The sequence below is a fragment of the Helianthus annuus genome, chromosome 15, assembly GCF_002127325.2.
Source record: "Helianthus annuus cultivar XRQ/B chromosome 15, HanXRQr2.0-SUNRISE, whole genome shotgun sequence".
NCBI classification, from domain to species: Eukaryota; Viridiplantae; Streptophyta; class Magnoliopsida; order Asterales; family Asteraceae; genus Helianthus; species Helianthus annuus.
Genome location: NC_035447.2, coordinates 57,214,383 through 57,230,295, shown reverse-complemented (window position 1 = coordinate 57,230,295; position 15,913 = coordinate 57,214,383).

Sequence of the window (15,913 nt, the reverse complement as noted above, 5' to 3'; positions counted from 1 at the left end):
TGCATTGAAGCCTCATCTAATCCATATTAGACATCCTTGATAGTATTATTAAACATCACGATGCTTCGGGTTCGCTAAAAGGCCATTCAGAGGTATAATTAAACATATTGACGCTTTTAGTCCCTCTAACTTGCAAAGTTGCGCGTAACTTTACTTATAGGCATAAAAACCTTAGTTGGCCACTACTTGGCATTTCCGAGAGTATAATTAAATATCATGAAGCTCCCGGTTGGTTAAAAGGTCACTCAGAGGTAAGAATTAACATGTTGACGCTTTTAACCCTTCATTGCGCAAACTTTCAATTAATTACGCAAACGGCTACACTTTATCATCAAGTGGCACATTTGTGAATATCACCATCGTGAGAGGTTATTTAGAAACTTATTTTAGGTATGCTAATACTTCCAGTCCTTTCAAAATCAAAGTTTTCGATTTTTCGAAAAATTAGTCCCTAAATTTCACTGTTTGACTTTATTAGGGTTTATTACACGTGTCAATACATCATTGGACGTGATTTTACGAGGTGTTACAATTAGTTGGTAGCACTACTTAGGTTTGGCACCCTCACACTGTCACACCCCCAAATTTCCACCTAGGGCATGTCCCTAATGGAGATGCAACGATCCAACAAAGAGCCACCAATCATATCAAACACAAGTTATAATGTATTGAAATACCCAATTGAAAGAAATGTATCGTTTGAAAAGTTAAACCAAAACCAAAGTATTGAGCGGAAGCATAAATGTATAAGCGTATAAATGTATGAAAACCAAATCAATATAATTGTTTATTATGACCACAACCACTCCAGCAGCATCAGACGGCAAGCTCCCAAGTTCCTTCAATAATTACCTACAAGCATGTAAACAAGTGTGTCAGACTACGCTGGTGAGTTCAAGGTTTGTGTTTGTTTACCAAGTTGTGTTACCCATCATGTGAGTAAAACAGTTTACAAGACGATATGTTGTTTGTTGTTATGATGTTTGATGTTTCGATGTTGTTATTACTCGATTACCGAATGGCCATATGATATGTGATTGCCAACCCCAATGCCTCTATCAAAGCATTGGTCATGTTTTAAGGTAATTAGTTCACGCCCGTTCTCCTCGAACGTCGTGAGGGTGCCAAACCTAATAGCGCTATCAACTAATAACCCCCGTTGCCCTACAAGCAACGTGCCGGTAGATATTGTGGTCTTACAATGATAGAAAACTGAGTACGATAACCAACATCCCATTACACATGCATTCCCCCTCGGAACGTTACCCATTATCCCTTCCCTGGGATCCATGCTTGAGAAAGAGCAATGAACTCACCTTGGATTGCTCGGTAATGAATTTACTTATTCCCAGTTGATCTACCAACCACGTCCTAATCATGGTTATTAATCTAATTAGTTTCGTTTACTATTGACCGCGTGTTTATCAGATATATCACATAACACATAACACATAACGGATGGCACATAGCATGCGAGTCAATACAATTTCCACTTAACAGTCCAAGCTATCAAAACACCGTTACATTCAGCCCAGTAAATACAGTCCATTAAATTTTTGTGCAACCAATATAATTTACTAATCCCCGGCCCAACCAGATTTAATCATTCTGTACTGCTTGTACTCGAGCCCAATCCATTTAATCCATCGAGGAATCAGGGAGGGAAGTTGTGTGATGCTTGGGAATTATGAAGAATAAAATGCACATGCTATCAAGTTGCAATTCAAAGCACATGGCTGTTCGATTCTAAAATACAATCCGAAGCTCAGGTTGTCTAGTGATCGACTACAGGTGCGGCCCTAGATTAGTGGCCCAATACTAACAACGTTATTATGTGTTATCTAGCCAAGTCATTCTATAATTAGCTTAACGAAGTTATCATAAATTAGAATATTAACGCGAAGAAGAGAGATAATAAAGAGTTAAGATCACAGTATTCAACGTTGCTAACCTCAAGGGTTCGAGTTGTCACATCATCCCCAACTTGAAAGAAATTTCGTCCCGAAATTTGGCAAGTAAGCACAGAGAAATGAGGTGAGAAATCAGGATTGCTGTGGGTTTTGTTCAGATGCCACATCATCCCCAACTTGAAGAGGAATTTCGTCCCGAAATTCACCGGCTGCACTAGACTCAGGTTCCCCAGGCTTAGACTTGTCCTTTGGGAATAAATGTGGATACTTGAGCTTCATCTGATCCTCGCGCTCCCACGTGAACTCCGGTCCATGTCTTGAGTTCCAACGAACTCTAACGATGGGAATACGACTGTGTTTACGCACTTTGACCTCACGGTCCATGATCTCGATGGGTTCTTCAACAAACTGTAACTTGTCGTCGATTTTTAACTCTTGAAAAGGTACCGCTAATGGGTCGTCAGCATAACACTTCTTTAACTGTGATACATGAAATACGTTGTGAACATTACCCAGCTCAGTAGGTAACTCCAACCTATAAGCCACCTTACCGATACGCTCAAGAACTTTAAACGGCCCAACATAACGTGGGTTCAGCTTGCCACGCTTCCCAAAGCGTACAACCCCTTTCCACGGTGAGACTTTCAGCATGACGCGGTCATTTACTTCGAACACTACCTCTTTGGCATGCTTGTCCGCATAGGCCTTCTGGCGGTCACGAGCAGCTGCCATACGTTCTCTGATTTTCACGATCATATCTGAAGTTTCGAGTACCATCTCAGGACCTGTGATCTGACTATCACCCACCTCAGCCCATCAGAGGGGTGAACGACACTTCCTCCCATATAGTGCCTCAAATGGTGCCGCTTTGATACTGGTGTGGTAGCTGTTATTGTAGGAAAACTCTACCAACGGCAAGTGCTTCTCCCATCCTTTCCCAAAATCAATAACGCATGCCCGCAGCATATCCTCTAGTGTCTGAATAGTGCGCTCACTCTGACCATCCGTTTGTGGATGATAAGCCGTGCTCATATCGAGACGTGAGCCGAATGACTTATGCATGGCCTGCCATAACTCTGAAGTAAAACGAGGATCTCGATCAGAAATAATAGAAGTCGGCACCCCGTGCCTAGAAACCACCTCTTTAAGGTACACTGCTGCGAGCTGCGAATACTTATCTGTCTCCTTGATTGCTAGGAAATGTGCTGACTTTGTGAGACGGTCGACAATCACCCATATAGTATCGTTCCCTGCCTGTGTTCTAGGTAACCCCGTAACAAAATCCATAGCGATCTGTTCCCATTTCCACATAGGTATCTCCGGCTGCTGAAGTGGTCCCGAAGGCTTCTGGTACTCTGCCTTGACCCTAGCACAGGTCAAACACTTACTCACGTAGGTGGCAATAATAGCTTTCATGTTCGGCCACCAATACAAAACCTTGAGGTCCTGGTACATCTTATCAGACCCTGGATGAATAGAATATCGTGACTTGTGTGCTTCGTCCATCACAAGTTCCCGAAGATCACCAAATGAAAGAACCCATATCCGTTCCATGAAGTAGTAGATATTGTCAGACCGTTGCTCGAACTTCTTCTTGTGTAGCCCTCGTAATCCTTCGGCTTTGATATTTTCTTCCTTTAACGCTTCAATCTGAGCTGAACGAATCCGGGCAGGTAAATCAGAGTGAATAGTAAGCTGTAGGGCACGAACACGCTTCTGTTTCGGTTCCTTGCGACTAAGGGCATCAGCTACAACATTAGCTTTACCCGGATGATACTTGATAGCACACTCATAATCATTAAAAAGCTCGACCCAACGACATTGCCGCATATTCAATTCCTTCTGGTCGAAGATATGTTGAAGACTCCTGTGATCGGTATAGATGGTACACTTGGTACCGTACAGGTAATGCCTCCAAATCTTCAACGCAAAGACTACGGCTCCAAACTCCAGGTCGTGTGTCGTATAGTTCTTCTCGTGTACCTTCAACTGTCGAGAAGCATAAGCTATCACCTTGTCTCGCTGCATCAACACACAGCCGAGACCCTGAATAGACGCATCGCAATAAACCACAAAATCTTCAGTACCCTCTGGTAGCGATAAAATTGGCGCGCTGCACAACTTCTGCTTTAAGAGCTGAAAAGCTTCTTCCTGGTTCGATCCCCAAGAATAAACAACTTTCTTTTGAGTCAGGGCGGTGAGGGGTTGAGCAATCTTAGAAAAATCCCGGATAAACCGACGATAATATCCTGCAAGACCAAGAAATTGACGCACCTCCGAAGGATTCTTTGGTGCCGCCCAATTTCGAATAGCATCGATCTTGGCAGGATCCACATGAATACCCATTTCGTTAACGATGTGCCCGAGAAAGTGTACTTCCCGAATCCAGAAGTCACACTTAGAAAACTTTGCGTACAACTGCTCCTTCCTCAGGAGTTCCAAAATAAGACGAAGATGGCGCTCGTGGTCTTCCTTGTTCTTGGAGTAGATTAATATATCGTCAATGAAAACGATAACGAAGTCGTCAAGGTAAGGTTTGCACACGCGGTTCATGAGATCCATGAAGACCGCTGGTGCGTTGGTCATCCCAAATGGCATAACCAGAAATTCATAGTGGCCATACCGCGTTCGAAAAGCTGTTCGAGGCACATCCTCCTCTCTAACCCGTACCTGATGATATCCGGACCTCAAATCAATCTTGGAATAGAAACTTGACCCTTGCAGCTGGTCAAACAAGTCGTCAATGCGTGGCAGAGGATAACGATTCTTGATCGTCACCTTGTTGAGCTCGCGATAGTCGATGGACATACGAAAAGACCCGTCCTTCTTCTTCACAAATAATACAGGGGCTCCCCAAGGAGAAGAGCTAGGACGAATGAAACCCCTGTCTAGTAACTCTTGGAGTTGATTTGATAATTCTTGCAACTCTCCTGGTGCAAGACGGTATGGAGCACGAGCAATCGATGCTGCTCCTGGCTGGAGTTCAATCTGAAATTCTACCTGACGATGTGGAGGTAAACCAGGGAGCTCTTCAGGAAAAACATCAGGAAACTCTCGAACAACAGGAAGGTCTTCGAGTTTCCTCTCGTCAGTCTGAGAGTCAGTAACAAGGGCCAAAAGGGAAGGATAGCCCTTACGTAGACAACTTAGAGCCTTGATGGCTGAGATAATACCTACTGTAGCACCGCTACGATGACCCTGAACCGATAACGATTCACCACTAGCAAGGGGAATACGAACGACTTTCTCCTTGCAGAGAATTTCTGCCTGATATTTGGATAACCAATCCATCCCCACCACTACATCGAAGCTTCCGAGAGTGACAGGAAGTAGGTCAATGTCAAATACTTGACCTAAGAGATCTAATTTGCAACCCATGAGGACATGAGACGCTTCAATAGTTTTACCATTTGCTATTTCCACTACATGCTTAACAACAAGAGGTGTAGGACTCAATCCTAGACGACTACTGAACCCCGTAGACACATAACTCCAATCGGCACCCGAATCAAATAAAATAGAAGCATAAACACCATTTACAGAGAACGTACCAGTAACTACATTGCCGTCGTTCCGAGCTTCACCAGCTCCAATAGTAAATCCACGCCCACGCGCCACGTTGCCCCCATTGTTCCCATCATTGCTCCCCGCGTTGTTACCACCTGTATTCTGTTTCAATTGTGGGCAATCCCGCTTCATATGTCCCTCAGCCCCACACTGATAACATCCTTTTCTAAACCCCTGACCCTGCTGAGATTGCTGCCCTTGCTGTCTCTGATTCGGCTGAGTTTGCTGCTGCTGTTTTGGCTGAGGAGCCCTACAATCCTTGGCCTCATGGCCTACCTTGTCGCACCTGCGACAAACTCGAGCACACTGCCCATAATGATGAAACCCACATTTGCTACACTGAGGCTTCTTTCCCACATAAGAGCTCTGATTTTGATTCACTGAGGATGATTGGCTAAAGCTGCGAGTACTGCCAGTGTCTGTCTTCTTTTGGGGCTGAATCGAGTGGGACGCCTTGTCCATGTCACCCCACTTGCGTTTACTATCAGTGACAAGAGTAGTGGCTGTGGTGGTGGCAGCAGTAGCTTTAGAAACACGCGGTGGTAGCGAGTTGCTTTCCACCTCCTGATCAATAATCTTGTGAGTCAACCGGACAATCTGGGTTAAGTTATTGAGGTTTGCAGCAGTAACCAAACCCTTCACTCGTGGAGGCAACCCCTTGATGAATAATTCAATTCTTCGAGACATAGGTCGAGACAAATTCGGACACAAGTCAGCCAACTCATACGACCGCTTCACGTATGCTTCAACCTCAGATCCCACCAGTTTCAGATCGTAATACTCGTTCTCTAACTTCTGTATCTCATCTCGAGGACAGTACTCCTCCCTCATTAATTCCTTAAAGTCATCCCAAGTAGTAGCGTTTGCTGCATCAATACCCAACAGCTGAACCTGGGCATTCCACCAGGTTAAGGCACCATCCTCAAGCGTGCCTGTCGCATACTTCACGCGGTCCCCCACGGGACAGTTGCACATAGCGAACACTCAGCTTTCTCGAACCACCTCAATAGTCCCACAGCCCCTTCCGTCCCGCTGAAGGTCTGTGGCTTACAATCCATAAACATCTTGAACGTACAGGCAGGCTGGTTGTTCGGGTGCGCTGGGTGAAAGAAGATACAACACAGGAGTAAGAGTTGTGTACACGATACAGGATTAAAAGTATTTGGTACAGTTCATACCAGCTTGGTAGGCTGCCAGAGCCTCAGCCACACGTGTGTTTATCAGATTTGTTAACTCAGCCTGAGTCATGTTGATGCTACCACGTCCGTGTCCTCGTCCACTCATGTTTCTATATATGGAAATGAACTAATTTAGGAGTCGAAAACGAGGAAGGTGTTCAGGTTTATCATGTTAAGAACGATTAACTACCATGATCATACACAAACAGGGAAGAACCCCTCTTACACTCGTTAAGCCTCATTGGGATTTGCATGCACCACGCGTTATTATTATGTGTGCACCCATGATAATAAGGCGGTTTGCATGCTCCTCTCGATGCTTCTTAACTTATGTTTGAAGTTTCTCCCACCCCAATTAACACAAAATATGCACTACCAACAAGATTAGGATTTACTAGATGCAAGTGTTATGTTACACTATCAATGTGTCATGATGCCTACCATGCCGTATCGTGTATGCTATAAATATAGTTACGTTTACTAGGCATATAATGCGTAAACTAATGAGGAACGAACCTTGCAATCTGAAGCTGAGTGTCATGGTCATCGTTTGGATCAATTCGGTTATAGTCTGGTTTTATGAAAACATTTTGAAACCGAGTTCTCTATAACCAGTGGCTCTGATACCAAACTGTCACACCCCCAAATTTCCACCTAGGGCATGTCCCTAATGGAGATGCAATGATCCAACAAAGAGCCACCAATCATATCAAACACAAGTTATAATGTATTGAAATACCCAATTGAAAGAAATGTATCGTTTGAAAAGTTAAACCAAAACCAAAGTATTGAGCGGAAGCATAAATGTATAAGCGTATAAATGTATGAAAACCAAATCAATATAATTGTTTATTATGACCACAACCACTCCAGCAGCATCAGACGGCAAGCTCTCAAGTTCCTTCAATAATTACCTACAAGCATGTAAACAAGTGTGTCAGACTACGCTGGTGAGTTCAAGGTTTGTGTTTGTTTACCAAGTTGTGTTACCGATCATGTGAGTAAAACAGTTTACAAGACGATATGTTGTTTGTTGTTATGATGTTTGATGTTTCGATGTTGTTATTACTCGATTACCGAATGGCCATATGATATGTGATTGCCAACCCCAATGCCTCTATCAAAGCATTGGTCATGTTTTAAGGTAATTAGTTCACGCCCGTTCTCCTCGAACGTCGTGAGGGTGCCAAGCCTAATAGCGCTATCAACTAATAACCCCCGTTGCCCTACAAGCAACGTGCCGGTAGATATTGTGGTCTTACGATGATAGAAAACTGAGTACGATAACCAACATCCCATTACACATGCATTCCCCCTCGGAACGTTACCCATTATCCCTTCCCTGGGATCCATGCTTGAGAAAGAGCAATGAACTCACCTTGGATTGCTCGGTAATGAATTTACTTATTCCCAGTTGATCTACCAACCACGTCCTAATCATGGTTATTAATCTAATTAGTTTAGTTTACTATTGACCGCGTGTTTATCAGATATATCACATAACACATAACACATAACGGATGGCACATAGCATGCGAGTCCAATACAATTTCCACTTAACAGTCCAAGCTATTAGAACACCGTTACATTCAGCCCAGTAAATACAGTCCATTAAATTTTTGTGCAACCAATATAATTTACTAATCCCCGGCCCAACCAGATTTAATCATTCTGTACTGCTTGTACTCGAGCCCAATCCATTTAATCCATCGAGGAATCAGGGAGGGAAGTTGTGTGATGCTTGGGAATTATGAAGAATAAAATGCACATGCTATCAAGTTGCAATTCAAAGCACATGGCTGTTCGATTCTAAAATACAATCCGAAGCTCAGGTTGTCTAGTGATCGACTACAGGTGCGGCCCTAGATTAGTGGCCCAATACTAACAACGTTATTATGTGTTATCTAGCCAAGTCATTCTATAATTAGCTTAACGAAGTTATCATAAATTAGAATATTAACGCGAAGAAGAGTGATAATAAAGAGTTAAGATCACAGTATTCAACGTTGCTAACCTCAAGGGTTCGAGTTGTCACACACACCGCTCCTAGATAGGACGGATGTGAACTAATGACCCAGTCGTGGCCCAGTACTAGATATGAGTACGTGGGAAGGGCAGTCATGTATTTCAGGAGCCGTCTTGTTCGGAATTGAGATATTAACAATATTACTTGCATTGGTTATTGAACTGTTTTACATACAACTGGTAACAAACACTTTCTAAAACTGTGAACTCGCCAGCTTTGTCTGATATACTTGTTACATGCTCGAAGGTCGTTAGATGATTGGAACAGGAGCTTGTTAGCTGGAGAGCAAGAGTGGTCATGGTCATACTGAGGACTTACTTATCAAACACTTATTTATTATGATCGTTTAGTATTTACTTTATGATATCTTTACGCTTCCGCTGAACTTATGGTTTTGGATAACTTATGTTTGGGATTTCAGTATTATTATTCAATGGAACCTTATTTTAAACTAGTGCTTCAATGTAATTGGTGGCTCATTGCTAGTCCTCACACGCCTAATAGGGACACTCCCTAGGTGGTAATTTGAGGGTGTGACAAATTATCTCAGGTTATGAGCCGGGCTGCTGCACGAGCATTCTCAGTAGTGAAGCAAGGTCCTATCATTAGGCCATCATTGCCTGCTGCTGGGATTGCACCCTGACCCGTGTTGGCTTTTAAACGTAAATAATGGATAATACGCAAAAGATATGTGATTTTATACTATTGTAAGTAAGTCGTTTGTATGGCGGTGTGTAATATAAAGTGGTCTGGTCACTGTTATAACTGTATTTTTGGAGCTGCAAGTAAGCATCAGTTTCTGATAAATGGTAATGAATCAGGTTTGTGGGCTGTTACGAATAACATTTGTACTCCAAATAGAGGTAGGTACTTGCCATCATTTTTGGTCTGTAACCCGTTTGATAAATAATTGTTATATAACTGCCATGAATATTACTTGGTTGAAAAAATCCATGTTATTGAATTGTATGATTGTTATATGTTTAATAAAATGCATATCATTGAATTTTATTCATGTTACCTGTTTAAGTAAAGGCTTTTGTGAAAACAGACGATACCTACTGCGAAACGCGAATGACATCTACTAGTTATTATAAAGTTAGAACATACTTTGATGACTTAATTTATAGTAAAAGGTAAGCCATGGTATAAAATCATCTAGATCTCATGAGTGAATCATATTTTAAGGTCATCTTCGATTTAAAATGTTATAAACATCTAATAGAAATTATTATAAAATTATAAATCAGCAATATGTTTATGCTTAAGGTTGTTGTGTTTTTGACTTTAAGAGTTTTTTTAAAAAAAATGGAATTTTCATTTCTAACTCTAAAGTTTCCATATTTGACAAATTAAGTCTAAGAGTATACTTCCGTTTTGCTCCCTGTGGTTTGGTCACTTTTTTTGCTCAAAACCTTTAAAAATAGCCACTTCCTGATCTATTTAACTTATCTTCGTTTCACTCCCCGCCACTAACAGTGTCTAAAATGTTTGTTAAATGTAAGGGTATTATGGTAATTATATATATATATATATATATATATATATTTAATTGATTTCTAAAATCCATTTATTAATAAAGATATTTATTTATATATATATAATGAAAAACTCATCTCTCCCTCGTTCACCCCTCCCCCTCTCTCTATACTTTCTCTGCAACCAGTCACCACCACCACCTCACCAACCACCACCACCCAACCGACCACCACCGCTTGCCGACCACCCCATCACCACCTCCTCCCCTTCGCCGGTATGAAATTTGAGTTCTCCCCAAAACAACCATTCTGAAAAGGGGATTTCTCCCCAAACAACTAGATCTGAAAATCGATTTCTCCTAAAGACCTGGGTGGTCTGATATTGAGAAAAAGTAGCCGGAATAAAGTGAGGTCTTACCGGAGAAAACGGAGTCGCAGAGGAGAGAAAAAACAGGCGGCAAATGGGTTGATAATATCGCTTTGTAAAAATCTGGTTCACCCATCTCGAATAAACCCAATCAAAGGTAGGTGATGACGGTTTTTTAGTGTCGGTACGGCTGGCAGAGGTAGAGTCTTGAACCGGTTTTCCGATTTTTTCAGTGTTGGTGCGGCCGGCGGAGGAGGTAGGTGATGACGGCTGGATTGGAGTTGCGGTGGTGACAGTTGGATTTGGGGTTGTGGTTGCGGTTGCGGTCGGATTTGGGGTTGTGGTTGTAATCGGTTGGATTTGGGGTTGTGGTTGCAGTCAGACTTGTTACGGTTGGAGATGGTGGTAGTGGTGTTTGATGGTGCTGGTGATGACCGGTGATACATAGGTAGCGTTTGGTATGCAGGAATGAGAGGTGGAATGGAATGAATGATTACAAGGGAATGAAGAAAAGAGTGTTTGGTAGGTCAATGGAATGGAATCACCCATTCCAAAAGGAATTCCATTCCTTCAAAATCATTCCTTTCACCCCTCATGTTTTTTTTCATTCCATCCCCTCTTGCACCATTCATCAACAACACCACAACCCACCACCTTCGCCACAACCCACCACCACCACCACCCACCACCGACGCCATCGCCGCCACCGCCACCACCTCACCCCAGCAGCCACCGCCACCCACTCGCCACTGTTATCACCCACAGCTGCGACCAACCACCAACACCACTCGGTGCCGCCGCCCACCACCATCGTTGACGACGCCACCACCGCCACCACCAACCGTCGTTGCCGCCACTAACCGCCACTTTGCTGCCACCCACCACCAACGGCCACCTTACCGCCACCACCACTCGTCGTCACCGTCGTGCCGCCACTCGCTGTGTAACACCCCGTGTTTCGAAAGTGAAAGTCAAAGTCAAGATTGAAGTCAAAGGAAGAAAAGATTGCTAATTGCAATCTGTCTCTCCTCGCTCAATTCCTGTTTTGACTTCTTTGACTTATAGTTAGTCTATTTTATGTTTTACGTTAGTTGTATTGTGTGGAGTAATTGTTAAGAATCGCAGTAATCGATGTATATTTGTCGCTATGAATCGCCTTACGACTGTGAACAATAGGAAGTAACAATGCGATAAAGTCAACTAAAAGCTAATCGAACTAATCTAATCAACCTCGCGCTCGCAACTCGAATTTCGCATTTTGGTTATTATTATACGTGTGTGTGTGCCTTATGTGTTACTTGTGCATGCCTAACTTATGTTATGTGTGGTAATCAATCGAAACGCAATCGAATCGCAAACGCTACACGAATACGAAATAAGGATGATTGTATGTTGATATAGTACGATAATTGGTGGAGAAGAGATAGTGCAAGATATGAGTAATTGGGATTAAAAGTAATTTGACTAGGAAACCTTATCGCATCGCAACGCTCGCAATCGAAATCGAAACAGCAAAAATTGTCGCACCGAACACTCGAATCAGGCGACCGGTCGATCAGGCAACCAGCCGATCGACCAGCCGTCCGCGCGGACTGCCGTCCGATCGGACAGGCTGTCCAATCGAGCTGCCTGAACGATCGATCAGCCCTTTCCTCTTTGGGAACTCTATAAATACCTCCTGTCACTTTCATTCTTTCCACTTTTGGCAAAGTGACGTCCGACCAGCGCATACTCCTCACTTTTCTTCAGATTTCTCTTGATTCCGGTAAGATCTCGTCCTAAATCTTGTGCTTTCTTGATCTACACGCACTCCTACACCTTTCTATCTTTTGAACCTTAACTTTTAACCGTGATATCACCAAGATTCAAGGTGTTCTAGGATGACGTCATCATGTGTTCTTGAAGAACTTCATGTTTTGGCCCCAATCCACCAAGAACAACTTGGATCTAACCGATTTCCACATAAACTTACAAAGATCTTTCAAAGATCTAAACATATTCACAACAAAAAGGATTGAAAGATGGTTTTCTAACTTTCTTTCAACTCTTTTACACTCAATGCCTTCAAAATCGATAGAAACGGAGCTTGTGCCGACCTACTACTCGTTCTAGTGGTCGTGTGGCTCGAGATTTGGACTCTATCCACGAGGTTTACCGATTTCGCGTTAAACGTGAACCACCGTCTCGAACGGTTCACTAATCAGACTTGGGTGATTCCTGTCCGATCCGGAGAACCAAGTATTGACAAAGTTTCTGTTGCTTGACTCGTTATCAAAGTGCCTCGATAAAACGACAAAACAACCAAGTATAAGACGAACAAGTCGACCAGGACGGAGTGCCGTCCGATCGGACTGCTGTCCGATCGAACAGCCAATCCGATCGACTGGCCAACCGAACGGCTTGCACCTTGGGTCCCACACTTTAACTATTCACCAACCTTTGAAGTCTGATCGTTGAACGAGTTGTTATCCGATCGAACTACCATCCGATCGTGTTAACCGCTCGAACATGTGACAATTAAACTTCAACACTTGACAATTTTTGTCACACCCCAACCGATGGCGGAATCATTGGGGCGCGACACTGAGCGAAACAGATTGTCCAGAAGTTTCCATAACAATCATCATTACCAATCAATTTAAAATAACATGTCCCATACCATGTCTCAAAAGGTAAACAAATTATTACAGACAAAATCTTGGCAAATAGTTCTATTCCGACAACTCAGATTTTTAAGTAGCCCAATTGTTTATCTGCTTCTAGAGACTCTTGATTATATTTATACAGACAACTATTTGTTGGCCTCTATAAACTTATTATGGCCTCGCTTTCCTAGCAGATAAGCATCCTAATTACATGTCACATATGTTAAAATAAAAGTCAATACACATAGTGTAAAGGCGAGTATACAAGTTTGATAATAGCATATAGAGTTCGAAATAGTTTACGCATAACCAGCACGTACACAGAGGAAAACGAAGCATGTTATTTATTGACATGGATCTATCGATACCAATGACTGCGGGTTGACTGCCCAAGGCAGTTCGTAATACATGATCACCACCGTAATCCATGCAAATAATTGTCCTTAACAACCCCCGTGTGAACGGGCGCTGAGTCCAAACTATAGTACTATCGTTGCTAAGGCAGGTAGACAGCATTCCATGTGTAAACATAACAAACAAGCATTCATTAAGTCACGTAATACATGCGGTAACGGTTAGCGTTAAAAGTAATGTGTAGTGTGTTTGATGTGATTTCATATAAGTAACGTATGTAACACCCAAAAGTGCTTAAAGCAAAAAGGGATCGAGTATACTCACAGCGGTTGATGGATTGAAGAGAGCGCTTGAGAGTAAGGTTAGCCTGATTAGAACGATAGCATAATGATAAGTGACGCGTAAACGAAAGCAAGCATTGATGGGTCAAATGGTAGTTCGGTCAGATGGTAATCCGATCGGACGACCAGTCGGGCGGATGATAATCCGTTCGGACGGTTACCCGGTCGGACGGTAGTCCGGTCGGATGACTATTCGAGTGGATTGTTTCTTTCTATGAGAAGGATGTGTTTGTGTATGATGGTTTGACTTTTGAAGTTTTTGTTGTGGCATTTGAAAACATTGAAGTACCTCTACCTTTCAGGTCGGTCGATCGGAGGGTAGTCCGATCGGACGGTAATCCGATAGGTTGACACTTTAGTGAGAGCAAGTTCACAGCAGGTTGTCACTCGACCGGACAGCAGTCCGATCGAGTGGCATCACTAGTGCATTGAACAGGTTGAAAAAAATCGATTAAGTGTTGAAGTCAAGTATCTCAAGATCCGAAGAGTAATCCGGTCGGATGGTAGTCCGATCGGATAACAATTCGTTCAATACTCAACTTTAAATGAGGTTGATTAAGTGTGGGACCCAAAGTGTCGCTCGGATGGCTGTCCGGTCGGATAGCACCCCGTGCTGGTCGTTCCGTTTGTCTTTCACTTGGTCGTTTTGATTGTTTGTAGTTTTATCGAAACGCTTTGACAACGTGTCAACCAACAGAACCCCGTCTCGAACCTGGTAACCTGACCGAACAGGAATCACCCAACGTTCAACCAGTTAACCAGTTCAAGTCGGTCGTTCTTGATTAACTCGAAATCGGTGGTCTCGCGGATAGGATTCTGGTCTTGAGCCAACACATTACTAAGAACGAGTAGAGGTTAGAACGAGACCCGATCCTATCGGTTTGCATGCGTTGAGTGTAAAAGAGTTGAAAGAAAATTGGAAAAACCTTCCTTCAATCCCTTTTACCGTGGATATGTTTAGATCTATGAAAGATCTTTGTTTATTTATGTGGAAATCGATTAGATTCAAGTTGTTCTTGAAGGATTGAGGCCAAAACATGAAGTTCTTCAAGAACACATGATGACATCATCCTAGAACAGTCGAATCTTGGTGATTTCACGGTTAAAAGTGAGGATTTAAAAGATAGAAAGGTGTAGGAGTGCGTGTAGATCAAGAAAGTACAAGATTTAGGACGAGATCTTACCGGATTTGAGAGAAATCGGAGAAAAGGTGGAGAACACGAGCTGCTCGGATAGAGGATTTCCAAAAGTAGAAAGCATGAAAGTGACATGGGTATTTATAGGATTCCAAAAGTGGAAAGGGTGGGTCGTTCGGATGACACCACACCCGGATGACAGGTCGGTCGGATGGCACATGTTACACCCGTCTAATTTTTTCTTGAATATAATAGTTATTCATGCCATTTTATATAAAAGATATCTAGTTATAACATGGATTCCATAGACAAAGTTTAAAAGTAGTTAACCCTTAGTCAACTAACGACTAAGTTAAAACATTCAAAAGTTGTTTAACAATTTGTTTACATCCCTTAAACATAGACCATTAGAAGTTAAAATGTTGCGGAAGCTTCAAAAGTCGTGTTCGGTTCTTCGACCCTTACTTGACCGTCATCCGTAAGATCCTCGAAGATTTTCAACTTGCTGCCAGTTCTGAATCCTGCACTTGCTGCCAGTTCCGGAATTTCAGATTTTCAACTTAAAACGACCATAACTTTTGACTCGTGAGTCCGTTTTTAGTGATTCTTTTTCCTATGCGTCTGTAAATTCAATACCGACGTAACTATAATGATTTCAATACCAAAAGTTAGGTTTTCGGGTCGAACGAATAAAAGTCACTTAAGTGTCATTCGGCCCATTTTAACTTTACACAATTAGCTACCATTTAACTAGCGAGCCTCTGGCGCCTTTGCCCATCATCCGGGGCTTAACATCACTTGCATTTCCTTACCAATTCCACGGTTTAATGCTCTTGTGATTTACATCGCCATAGCTAACTAATTTAGAACACTAATATTACAATTTACACTATTATTCGACCCGTTGGCTC